Here is an 11,593-nt window from a genome sequence, read left to right as displayed (position 1 = left end):
GGAAAATGCCTATCATATACCTGCATGGATGTGATCCAGTAATGCTGCAGTATATTCTCAATATTATGGCTAAAAGATCTAGAACCGTCTCTTTAAAGGGGCCTTTATCTGAATCAAATGCTATGAACATACAGTATAGATTTGGATGAAGATATGCTGTTAGATAAGTCTATATTCCATTTTGAGGATCAAATTAACACTATTACTATATAAGATTATGCTATATGGAAACACTGGATTTTCAAAAGATTCTTGCCTAGAAATGAAAGTGATGTCATTGTCTTATACACTCACCCAGTATGGATAAGCTCTTAACTTTTTCGATTTGTTTTGGTTTTGGTTTTGGTGATACAAAAAATGAACAATTTTGCTGCTTCCAAATGCCACTATTCCCACCCTTCTCCATTCTCTGGAGACTTTGGTGAACCTAGGTTCATTCATAGTTTTCCCTCATGGCCACTCTCAGTGCTTCCTTTTAGCACATTCCCATTCCTTTTTGTTAGCCAGGGATATTTAAAAACCACTCTACCTGGAACCCCAAGGTCCTGGACTCAGACCAGTGTTTCACTCAGCCATCATCAGGGAGAGGAGCTCTTAGACGGGAACCAATACAGAGACCCATAACTGGACAAAATGCAGAAAGCGAGAGACTTTGGACCACTCAGTCTTAAATAGCATGTCTCCATCACATCCCATTCCTCAGATTTCATGGAGCTATGGAGAAGAGGAGGCAGAAAAAAATTTAAGAGCCATAGAGGACAGAAGACACCAAAGAAACACGGTCTTGCAACACAACAGGACTGACACACATATGAACTCACGGAGACTGTGGCAGCATGCACAGGGCCTGTACAGCTCTAAGCCAGGAGGGATCTCAGTGCTGAGAAAGAAAATGGACACAATTTCCCATCCTAACCAAAAAGCTATCTCCAACTGACAACTGCTTGCTAAGGAAACACCAGCTTGCTTCAATCAAGTCTTACTTGGTACATAAACCACACTTGAGGCCAGGCCCCATGACAGCAGTAGATAGCCAACACAAATGAACTAAAGGGGGTTTTGTAAATTTTTTGGCTCATATTGCTTTATTTGTTTGTTTTTATTTTGTTTTGTTGTGTTTTAATCTTACTGTTTTTTTCTTGTATATTGTTGTTTGCAGTTTTGTATTTTTATGGGTGTGTGTGTGTGTGTGTGTGTGTGTGTGTGTGTGTGTGTGTGTGTTTCTTGGTCTTTTTCACTGAGAAAGAAAACATGGAGTTGGGTGAGTGGAGCAGATCTGGGAAGAAATGTTGGAAGGGAAACTGTGATAAGAATATGTTGTTTGAATTTTTATTAAATAAATAAGAAAAAGGGAAAGTAGTGAACAGTTCCCTTCAGGATATCAAAAGAAATGGCTGTGTACACAACTAGATGTAACAAAATAACAGTTTTACCTCTAACAATTAAAAATATACTTTCTATGAGAATTCACAATCCTACAGTACTAAATGAAGTTGTGAAGTCATCAGATTTATTCTGTGTGTGTGTGTGTGTGTGTGTGTGTGTGTGTGTAAATTTAAAGTGCCCTATAAATTACTAAATTAGAGCTAAGGTAACTTGATCTTGGATACAGTTCAAACTTCCAAGAGATTTTTTTATGGAATAATCTCTCTGTGTCTCTATCTGCCTCTCGCACCCCCACCCCACCCCGTCTCTGTCTGTCAGTCTTTCTGATTCTTCCTCTGCCTTTCTGTCTCTCTGTCTGTGTGTGTGTGTGTCTCTCTCTCTGTCTCTGCCTCTCTCTTTCTATCTCTGTCTCTCTGTCTCTCTCTGTCTCTTTGTTAGTCTCTGTGTCTCTCTCTATCTCTCTCTGTGTGTGTCTCTCTGTATGTGTCTATCTGTCTCTGTCTGTGTGCGCTCTCCCCCCCCACACACACACACACCCAGCTCCCTTCTCTCTCTCTCTCTCTCTGGTTGGTCGGCTTGGAGGGAGTTGCAAATACCAGGCAAGAACTGGACAGCAGTTGCTAAGATGCTCAGGCCTGTGCCTGTCACCCTCTAGCTCCAGCGCTTCAATAGATGGCTTATGGGACTGGACACCAAGACCCAGCTCTCATGTCACATGGTAAAATCGAGGTTCCGATGACAAGAATTAGAGTCCTCTGGAAAGTTATGAGTTCTTAACATATATAATTGTCAACTACTAGGCATTATTTGTTTATCTATTCAACAACCTTATGAGTTAAGTAGCATACTAAACAACTGAAGGATCTAAAACTAACTCTTACTCAGACTACACTGTTAATCACCACACATTATATTATGGAATTGAGTACTAACTACTTTCATACATAGATAAACATAAAAAAAAGAACAGAAGTTCAGGCTCAAATATGGCTATATAGGAGAATTATATGTATATGAGGCTAGGGCATAAATTGTAACATCACAACATATGAACAAATATATACATATTTCAGGATTTATTACTTAAATGGAAAGATGAGGGGAACTTCAGAGAACATGGGCTAGTAGAGTTGCATGTGCACTTACAGGTCACACTTCATAGAGAAGGCAGGCTCATAGGCGTGGGGGTCTATAGATAAAAGCTCAAGAGTAAAAAAAATATGAGCTTAAAGAACACTGGGACCATTTGACTAGAATAACGAAGCCTAATTTAATATCAATCATTAGCATATTCATTAATAAATAAAACAGAACTAAATTGTAGGAAGACACTGATATCACATGAAAGATAGAGGCTTACATGATACAGCTTTTGAAACTTTTGAGAATGACATTGTATATTTAGAGAGATTTGAAGGGAATATTAACATGGAAAATATTCATAAAATGAACTGAAGTGTGAAGAGAAAAAGGCAGTTGAAAGGGCCAACAAATTCAGGGAGGACTGTGCGTAGCTTAAGAGTGGGAAAGAATGCTGCCTAGAGGAAGGGCCTGTGTCCTCCAGGGGCGATAGCACTGATAGTCTATCGAGTCCCAGGCCGTCACCCTTAAACCTTCGCACAATGAGGCAAGACTAAATTTTACATATAAGCCACATTCAATCGGTGATGGTGGTAGTGTGTGTGTGTGTGTGTGTGTGTGTGTGTGTGTGTGTGTGTATAACAATAATAATTAAAGAAGAGATAGTGAATCTAGGAGGGAGTCAGTGGGGCATTGGATAAATGGGAAAAAAGGGGGGAGGTACAGAAATGATGTAAGCATAATACTCATGTATGAAATTCTCAAAAAAATGTTTAAGCTAAGTACAAATAATGCTGCACAACACTTTGGAGAAATGATAAGGTATAGTAACCAGTTAGACTTGGAGTTAGAAATTCTCTTTTCCACTTGAAAAGTACTCCTTAATTTTTACCCTATAATTCTCCATGTTAAAGCTGTTGGTAGCAACAGATGAAGGAAGAATAAGAAGAAGGTGATTTATTGATGGACCATAAGCCTATCTTTTTAGGAACATTTGAGAGGGCAATCAATAGTGTACCATGCACCCACCTTTCACCTAATTCTTCTCTATATATCAATTATTGATTATGCTCTCCCCATCCTATTCTTCTTATTCTGCAAACAACTCTGACCACAGTGTGATGTTCTGGAACACCCCAGAAATGCATGGAGCTGGGCTTTGGGCAGCTGAAGGAAAACGAAGCAGCTTATCAGATCTAGTAAGGAGCTAAATGAGCAAAGTCTGTAAAATATACTGTAGTGAGACATCCTAAGCTGGATAATAAATTAAGAATAATAAAGAGCTAAAACAAACAAAAATCATCAGATCAATGACATCAAAATAAAGGGTAATGTGAGACTCTGAAAAAAAATCAATAAATTTGTGTGCGTTTCAAATTAGCTTCTTTCCATTAACGGGTCTGTTCTCAAGAGTATGTACAATTTGTCACATTTTATCCATTATTTCATTTTACTGATAAAGGTTGAGAGCGTAAGTTAATTACATTTCTTCTTTGCCTTTCCTCCCTCTAAATACTTTGTATATCCCTCCCCACTCTCCTTCAAATTTATGGCCCCTTTAAAACTAATTATTAATGCATATATATTCCTAAACATAACCTGTGCACTCCATTTAATCTATTTTTAACCTTTTGCTTGCTTCTTTCTCTTAACACTTCTTCTAATTCCTTAATTCATCTAGTTTTCTGTCATTTTTCTCTTTTTTTAGGCTCAAGTCTTTAGCCTTGGACTGAACTGTTATTTCCATTATTATGTTTACTTCCTCTTTCCCATTATATTTTCTCTTACAAATAATTCCTACCACAGAGACCTTGGGACACCTAAACAGAACCATAGCAGAAGAGTCTCTCAGTGGAGACACAGGTGCCCAGGTATCCCCAGAACAAGCAGGGGCTGCTTAGAAATGAGATGTGTTCCATTTGCTGCATTCTCACATCTTTACGTCAAAGGACAAGCTTTGTTTCTTTTCTTGGAAAGTACTTCAAGTTTACGACATTTAATGATATTCCTGTGTAAAGGTCAAAAGACACTAATGGCATTTGTCCATGCCAGAGATAATTAGCCATTCACGTTGAAAAACACTGAAAAATGGGTCTCAAAAATATGAAGAGAAAAAACAGATGGCTAGAAAAGGAATATGATGACCTTAGTAGACTCAAAGAAAGTGGTACCTGTCAAGCCTTTCCTTGGATCATGCAATTTAAGCAGAATTTAGGGGGCATATTTTTTCTACTCTCTCCCACTTTTAGAATCAGTTTGCCCAACAACATAACACACATGTTCCCAGTTACCATAATAAATTACATATGTATTGTTAACTGCATCACTTCAGAGCTCCGTTTGCAGATTCTTTATTTTGTTCCAATCCAACTCCCCACCCCATAGGAAACAGGCTGTTAATCCCTGCTCTCTGTGAAGAGGCTTATGCTATGGCTGGCAAAATGTGGCGGGGAAAGGCTTTGTATTCCAGTTGCCGTGTTAGCTGCAATACACACACATAGACATTTCATCTCCAGCGCTGTTCCTCGTTAATTCACTTTGGAATTCGTAATGCATCATTTCAGCACCTTCTTAGGGAAGCTCGGAGCACATTTTCTTGGATGTGCAATCCTGTACAGTGGGGTCTGTAGCTATAGTGAATGTAAACAGCTAAATTAATACTCTATAGGCTGACTACTAAAATTTTTATAAAATCATAAGATTAGAACTTGTCCTAAAATCAGACTATATATATATTGCTAATGGACAGTGTAGTTGAACCCTTACTATGTTTACTTGATTTTTTTAGATGATACAACAATAAAGTCATTGCTATACATTCAATCATGATTCTGAAACCTCAGGAAATATAATGGTCTCTTATTTAAAAATATTAAATGTCACCATAGACTCATAAAGAATACTTTTTGTTTAAAAGTTATAATAAGCAATATTTGAACGGACTGAGGTATACTTTAAAAATCTTAAATATAAGCAAAATTAAATAACTTCCCACAAATAAAAGCTAAAGATATGATCATGACATATTTTTAAAATATAAAGAGTACTAAAAATTATCTGAAGCAATACAAAGTCATGTTTTCTTTCATTTTCATACAAACAAGAAAAATAATATGAATGTTTACACAGACACTACAGTCGCTTTTTTTATCAGCCAGCTTTCTGCTTTCAGTGTGTACAGTGCCTCACTTACAATATCTGATCAAAACCAGAAAAAGACTTCTAAAACTGTGTGTACTGCTCCTGGGGAAAGGCTATGTGGAGGCTGACAAGAGTGTCTACTGTACTGTGCACCTTAGATCTATCACTCTGCATTTGATATCAAATTGATTTTGACACATTACACTTGAATAAAACAGTGGTAGAACATGCATGCTCATTTACACTTTGATATTAATTGTTACACTTTTGTGCACTAAATAAATGTACATAATTGGTAAAAATGCATGGGAAGTAGGTCAAATTAACCAAATATGTATTGTAAAAAAAAAAAGCACTTCCTTGCATTGTGTTATAAAATAATTTACATCTGCATGTAATATCAAAAAGAAAATATTCTTTCTAATCATCCAATGAAGCAGAGTAATCATTTATTAAGTGTAGACTGAAGTTCATTCAACATGATTTGTTCTTGTGAGTGAAAGAAAAATTTCCTCAGCTAAACACCATCTATGTTGAGAAGTTTCGGGAACATCAAACCTTAGACAGCCAAGAGTCCCTTGAGGGTAAGGGAACTTAAGTTCCTAGGAAATCTATGGGAGGGAGGGAGAGACAGCAAGCTCATAGCTAATCCACTTGCTTTCAATGGCTCTCTTTTGAAATAGCTGTGTCACCACAGACACTTCATCTTCTTGTGAGTCAAAGCCATGTTTCCCCAAAGAATTAAGTTTTGAAAAAATAGGGAGGAATAGTTCCATTGGGCACAACTTTCCTTGTCCTGCCAAATCACACCAGTAGTATGTCATATAACTTAAGCAATTAGGGTGCTGTAGCCTACAAATGACTTTGAATAGAAGACTGAAAATCTCTCAGGAACATATTACAGTACCTATACCAGAATGTTGTTAATACACCAATAATATCTGAGCCAAATAACTATAGAAGGAAAAACTTTGTCATGAAAACTTTTATAAAAGAAGAAAGTTGTATGTGCATGTATACATTAGCTTAAGGCAGAAGGCATCACCTCTCTCTGCTGAAGATCTGGGAGAGTAGGTTTCATCCTTTGTGATATTTATTCTTCATCCAGGCACTGTGACATGCTAGAGATGAAGCCTGAGCATAGGACTCATGCACTCTCCAACAAAATAACATATTTATCTTTCTGCTTTGGTCTTCAGAAGTCCCAGAATGAGGCTGACCCTTCAACCTATCAATGAGCATAGAACATTATGTAAGTCTTCCAAAAAAAGGTAATGAATAAATATTATCCTTTTTGTTCTCTTTTTCACAATTCTAGAAGGGTGCCACTCCATTGGATACTGCTACCATGTGATCTGAATATTTCTGTGGCCTAGAGACCTGCCTTGTGTGCTGTAAGAGGTTTAATCTAACCTTTGACTTCTACACACTAGATGTTGGTGACACCTCACCCCTGCCTTGTCTAAATTGTGCCATATGTATTAGGAATATTGCTAAGTTTAACATAGTAACACACACACACACACACACACACACACACACACACACACATCAAAAAGTGTCCCGGGGGTATGAAAAAATTTCCTGGTGTTAAGGACTGCTATATCAGAGGAAGAAAAATAACCTTTGGTGAAGATAGGTTCATTGAGAAAATCAAGAGGCAATAGCTGTCAACTTCACCTTGAGGAATTGAGACATCAGTTATAAGAGCTAGATGTTCGGCACCCTAAGTCCTGGCATGTAGGGACCAGTGTAGGATCTTCACTGGTACAAGCAACATAAACAACTGATGTTCTTCTGTCTCGACATGGAGATGGTCAATAAGCATGTGCCTAGGACTGTGATAATCCTAGGCATGAAGAAATTGCTAGAAAGAAGCTGTGCTCTTCCGGGAAAATGGCGACTCCCACTTGAGCGCCTGAGTCGCCGCAGACTGCAGAGCCTGCGCCAGGCGTGGGCCCCGCCGTGGGCTGCACCGGGGAACCCTGTCCGCCGCGCTAGCCGCAGCCCCATGCACAATGTGGTCGCTGCCCCGAGGCTTCGAGCCCCCAGCTCCCGAGGACTTGGGGCGGCAGAGTTAGGCGGAGCTGCGGGAGAGGTTGAGGCGCCAGGAGAGACTTGCGCAACGAAAAATGCATTTGCAAATTGCCCGAAAAAGGTAAAAAGATCTCAGACATCATCACCAAACTGAAAGCTGCCATTGCAGAACGTGAAGAGGTTGGAGGGAGAAGTGAACTGTTAGTGTAGACTGTAAGCTAAGGCAAAAAAAAAAAAAAAAAAAAAAAAAAACCCTACAAGAGTTGATACTGACATAGACAAGGCTCAGAATTCTGACCTGATGCTTGATACTTCCTCATTAGTTCCTGAATGTTCCTCTAAAGCAACCTCAGAAACCCCGCGACCTGCACATCTCACTCACGGAGGCGATGAGGAGACTTTGGAGGCTGGCTGTCCAGTGAGCACAGGCCCAGCTCCCAGCAGCAGAGCCAGGGCACCCTCGTCTGAAGTAAACCAACGTCTTGCCCAGCGCCCTGTTTCAAGTCAAGCAGAAGATACTTTCCAGCAACATTGACAGTCTGTTTATCACTAAATTGCGAAAGATCACAATCTCAGACCAGACTGAACCCTCGGAAGAAAACACCAGCGCTGACGACCTTCCAGGGCTCCTGAGCGAGACTCCTAAGAAGCCGCATTACATGGAAGTGCTAGAATGCGAGCCAGAAGCCCAGTGCCCTCTCCTCATAAGTTTAAGACCAATGTGTTACTCACACAACAGTCACTCACCAAGTCATTGTCAGAGGGGTGAGTCTCCTGCCTTCTCAGAAGAGCGACGACGCAGGGCCAGGAAGCATCTTGATGACATCACAGCAGCGCGCCTCCTTCCGCTCCACCACCTGCCTGCACAGCTGCTCTCTGTCAAAGAGTCCCTGGCCCTGCAGAAAGAGCAGAAGCAGAGTTACGGGAGATGCAGGCAAAGCTCGCAGCACAGAAACTAGCCGTGAGACTGAATATTAAAATGCAAAGCTACAATCCAGAAGGGGCGTCTTCAGGGAGAGACCGAGAAGTGAGGGACGGACAAAGACGATGATGCCCAGTCCTCGGATGAATGCTGAGGATGAGCAAGCACGGGGAGACCTCGAAAGCTGACTGTTGAGCTGTTACTGTCTCCTGTCAAACTTCCTAACAAGCATCAAGATCAGTGTCAGACTTTGCTGAGGGACAGCGTGTTTTAAAGTTACACAAGAGTAGCTACAGAATAAGAGCCTGGTTTGTCATTGAGAAGATGATCTTCATGTGCTTGAACAGTTGAATATTTGAACATTGTGTTTGACCGTATTGTATTACAGTTTGGCAGTATGTTGTGCGTTGGTCTGATAGTTTTGGTGTGGTAGAACACACTTTTTCTTTACGCTAACTGCTTTTTCCTTATTCTTACTCTTATCGAATAGCATTGCTTACATCCCTTCTAGTGAAATACTTTGTCACCCCAGGCGCTCACAATGAGTTAGGAAGACCTGGGTCCCTCTCTTGAGATGAAGGGAACAGACTGAAGAGCGGTAGGCATGGGTGCATGGAGTTCCTGGGGTGCTGTATGTGATGTACTGTTTAAGACACTCAAAAGTATTACAGAAGTGTATATTTGCTGCTCCTGTCCTGGGGTGGCAGCTGTCTTCCTGGGATGAGGATAATATGCCCTTTGAAGAGGTGTTGGATAGGGGAGGATCTGCGCTGGTTTGGTGAGCTACTCTTAGCTTCCGGTGTCTTGAGCTCCTTGCTGTCTTGGATGATAGGTCCCTGTACTGAACACTTAGGTGTGGTAAGGAAGCTGATGTTTTCCTAAGAGTTACAGTTGAATTTTCAGTATATTGCTTTTTTTCCTTTTTAAACCCAAAGAGGTGTTTATAAGCTGCGGAAACCTCTGTCTCATGTATGTACACATTTGTGTTGTTTAAAATGATTATATGATCATTCCCAGCAAAGATAACAATATGTTATCAAAAAAAGCCCTTTATCTATTATGTAGAACTTGTAAAGGAAAAAATAAAATACCAATCAGAGCAAAAAAAAAAAAAAAAAGGAAAGAAAGAAAAGAAATTGCTAGAAAGCCTTAGTTCCATATACCCCATTAAAGAAAAGGGAAATAATACAACATATTTGAGGAAATTTTTAAAACAAATACTAAACTTCTCAAACTTTTATTAGGAAGAAAAGGCTTTTGTGCCTGTCCATGTTATGATTTTCAAAACAACATGGATTAGGAATAATCTCTTTCGTTGACAGATACTTGGTTTGTAGGGTTCAAGAGAAAGACCACCCATAAAGGAGATGCTTGGGGAATGTGGTGGTAAAATCCTACTTACTGTGTTGGAACCCCTGCCTGCTCAGGGACACCTAGCAGCCTGCTAGAGAGAAATATGCGTTTTACAGGGAAGAGTTTAGGTCATACCATGTCCTCACGGTGGGGAGGCCTGATGGCACGCAAAGAAAGAATAAGCAGGCTACCAAGATGAGACTTGATAGATAGCCTATGACCACATAGTGGGGGAGGAGGTCCCCCTTGGTCTTAGACCTAGGAGAGGGGAATAGGGTGAAAGCAGGAGGGAGGGAGGGACGGGAGGATGCAAGTGATGGGATAAGAATTGAGTTGTAATCTGAAGAAAAATTAGTAAAATTTTAAAAAGGGTTTAGGTCATAGACACATAGTGTGGGAAAGCAGGCGCAGTGCAAAAGGAAAGAACAGAGAGGCAAAGAGGTGAAGAAGCCTCTACCCCAACCGGAACAGCAGAAGGAAAATGTGTGGCAAGAGTCAGAATGCAGGAGGCCGGGCCCAGAGGCTGTGTATAGGTCAGTCTCATTTTGCAAGAAGCTTTGGAAACTTGACCCAGAGAAATTAATAAGCAAGCCCAACTCTAAAGTTTGAGTGGCAGCCTGAAACAGGGCCATGAGAGAGTGAAGATGGAGCTCACAGCTTTCTCTCTCACCATGAGGTACTATAGACTTCACATAACCCTGAGGCTATGAGGACGGGCTTGAGATAAGGGGATACCAAAAGGAGCTGCAAAGGGGATAGGAAGGAAGGCAATAATTATGTTCCCTATTCACTTGTGTTTTTGACATTAAAATCAATCAGCAAATACGTACAGCGGCTGGCTTCAGCGTGGAACATGGCTCTGTAGCTTTACTAGCTTTGTCATTTTGACAAATTAGTTAAATTCTCTGATCCTTGGTTCTCATATAAGAAATAAACACACACACACACACTAAGTGAAACCTTGGTAAAAACAAACATTCGCAGTGGATCACATTCTTGCTGATGAGCTGCCAGCCTTCACCAGCTACAGTTCTCAAACAAAGGTGGGCGGGGCACACCCGGGGTCCTTGGCCTTGTCCTGGGATCATTCGGACTGGTTCTTAGGTCACTATGTTGCCACTCATTCATAATGTAGGCCTCAGCATCTTATATTTTGTGAATTTTAGTTACTCAATGGACCATCTACAAGATTTACCTAATTTTGTAAAAGCACAACTTTGAGCTTTGATGTTAAATTTTCTGGATGAACTTCCAGTGTTCTACAGATGTGTTGCACAGTGTTTTTGAGATCAGCAACAAGCCACATGTAGTTATGTGGGGTGTGAGTCCTGTGCAATTGCAGAAGATAGAGGGGATAAGAAAAATCATGTGGACTTTTACATGAAATTAAATACAGAAGAGAATGTTTATTTGGAACTAAATGTGCTATGCATTTTCAATGAGACATTTAGAAGCAAACAGGACAGTGGAAACGGTCCTTCTAAATGAACATCCTATGAAAACTCCATCAATTTCATGATTCCTCTGCCTGTGGGGCAGGGTGGGGATGAAAGAAGATCACATGTTGAAATACTTAATACCTGATATTAGAAACCTAGCTCTAGTAACCCTTAGAATTGTTACTATTGTCAAAATAGAGAGTAAATATGATTATCTAGCATTTACCAAGTCATA

At 40.2% G+C, this 11,593-nt stretch overlaps 1 pseudogene across 1 annotated transcript; it reads left to right on the top strand.

Annotated features, from left to right (window-relative positions):
* Positions 1-7,625: 7,625 nt before the first annotated feature.
* On the top strand, positions 7,626-9,111 carry LOC311607204 (DNA-directed RNA polymerase II subunit GRINL1A-like; annotated as a pseudogene). The gene has a single exon. The product of its transcript is annotated as a DNA-directed RNA polymerase II subunit GRINL1A-like (transcript).
* The last annotated feature ends 2,482 nt before the right edge of the window (positions 9,112-11,593 follow it).

The sequence above is a fragment of the Acomys minous genome (genome assembly GCF_964271855.1).
Source record: "Acomys minous genome assembly, chromosome: 10".
NCBI lineage: Eukaryota > Metazoa > Chordata > Mammalia > Rodentia > Muridae > Acomys > Acomys minous.
Note: the sequence above shows the minus strand (reverse complement) of the source record. Positions and strands in the feature narration are given on the sequence as shown.